Source organism: Propithecus coquereli, unplaced genomic scaffold (assembly GCF_000956105.1).
Source record: "Propithecus coquereli isolate 6110/MARCELLA unplaced genomic scaffold, Pcoq_1.0 Scaffold171, whole genome shotgun sequence".
Classification (NCBI taxonomy): domain Eukaryota; kingdom Metazoa; phylum Chordata; class Mammalia; order Primates; family Indriidae; genus Propithecus; species Propithecus coquereli.
The window spans coordinates 6711585-6713461 of NW_012141747.1; the positions used below are offsets into that span (position 1 = coordinate 6711585).

Genomic DNA, 1877 nt, shown 5'->3' on the forward strand with positions numbered 1-1877 from the left:
CAGGCCAAGTGTGGCTGCACTGCTGCATTGATTCAGGCCAGGATCGTGGGGTAGAGCGAGAAAAGGGTGAGGAAGTTGGGGACATTGACAAGATCTGGTGGAAATGATGGACTGTGGTGTCTTGGCAGAGTGGGAGGGGCCTTGAAGATTGGAGGGGACAGGAAGGGAAAGCAGCCACTGAGGGTCTGGAGGTGCTAAGGAGCTGATGAGTGAGAGCACTGGAAGGGGAGGAGGATGCAGTTGGGGAGACTGCATAAACCCAGTGACTGGGTTTATGAATCAGTGGCGGAACAGTCTCTAGTGATGAGGGGGCTGGGGTATGGCCTTGAGAGTGGCACCAAAAGATCTGAGATTCTTTCTCACTTAAAAGTCAACGATGGTGCTTGTGTTGAAAAATGCTTTTGTGTGTTGATTGTATAGACACATTTAATCTGTACATCTGTTATTTTCTCCCTACAGAAACATATGAGGATTTTGATACCCGGATACTTGAGGTAGGCATGCTGAATGAAATACTCAATTAAGCCTGTGGATAGGTTGGGGTGGGTGGGGCAGGGATAGGGCAAGTGGAACTGTGAGGAAAAGCCTTTGGTGCACGGCTGTTTCTGAGATGCAGAGCTGATTTGGGTAAGGAAATAATGCAGCTTTAATTTCAGTTACTTGTTGGCTCTCCTGACTGCTGCCCTTTTTAGGGGGTACCAGATTGAGATCTCATGACAAGGCAACTTCGGTAGTATTGTTAATTACAGAATTTGGAGATTAGGTTTAAATTTCCTCCTCTCTAAAACTAAAGTAGCATTAGCAATCTATCCTTAAATTATAAATCAGCTGTATATAGCACTCATTTCAGGGAGCTGAGATTGGGAGGAGCCATGGGGCAGGGGTAGAAAGCTTAGAGGTGCGGTGAATGTCCTGTTCTTAAAACTGAAGCCCGAATCAAGTAAACTGCAATCACTTTCCAGGGCATTCTCTAATATAGTCAACTTGCTCTTGAGCTCACACTGCGTACTTAATCATAATTAAACACCATATGGAATAATCATTTATTGAGTTTGTGATTGAGCCTCTCTGAATATGTATATTGTTTCTTCAATATCAATTGCATTAATAGAATTTAAAATTTATTTACAAGTATTATGTTGTTGGTATACCAGTTTATAGCCTTTGAAATTTAATCCCTTTGAATTCTTATACACGTGGGTGATTTTCTGTAAGATTATCCATGGGGGTGGACTCAAGCTCCCTTTTATTTTAACCCCATTTTATGGGAAAGGGGCCACTCTGAACCACAGAGCCAGCTGCCACGTAAGCAGTTCAGTTAACAGTTCATAGTTCCTGGCCTTTTAATTATGCCCCCACCAAAAACACAGATTTTCCTATAGTTCACAATAAGTAGGTATTTCCAAGTTTTCTATTCTCAATTGAGCCTAATCCTTAGCATAGAGATCCAGCCCTATGCTAGTTATTTCTATGCATTTCTTCATTTCTAAGGTACACACTTTTTCCTATTTTAACATCTCTTTTTTTCTTTCTTGTGGTACATTCATTCAGATACAGTATATTGTGGCTGGGTGCAGTGGCTCACGCCTGTAATCCTAGCACTCTGGGAGGGTGAGGAGAGGATTGCCTGGGGCCAGGAGTTCAAGACCAGCCTGAGCAACATAGTTAGATCCTGTCTCTACAAAAAATAATAAAAAAATTAACCAGGCATGGTGACATGCGCCGGTAGTCTCAGCTACTCAGGAGGCTGAGGTGGTAGGCTTGTTTAAACCCAGGAATTCTAGATTATAGTGAGCTATGATTGGGCCACTGCACTCCAGCCTGGGAAACAGGGCAAGACCCTGTCTCTAAAAATAAATAAGTAAAATAAAGATAAG

The 1877-nt window shown here is 42.7% G+C and overlaps 1 protein-coding gene across 1 annotated transcript in view; it reads left to right on the top strand.

The window, feature by feature from the left end:
* MRPS5 (mitochondrial ribosomal protein S5) overlaps nt 1-1877 on the top strand; it is a 19863-nt gene that overhangs the window by 7851 nt on the left and 10135 nt on the right. The gene's annotated exons all lie outside the window — the stretch shown is intronic.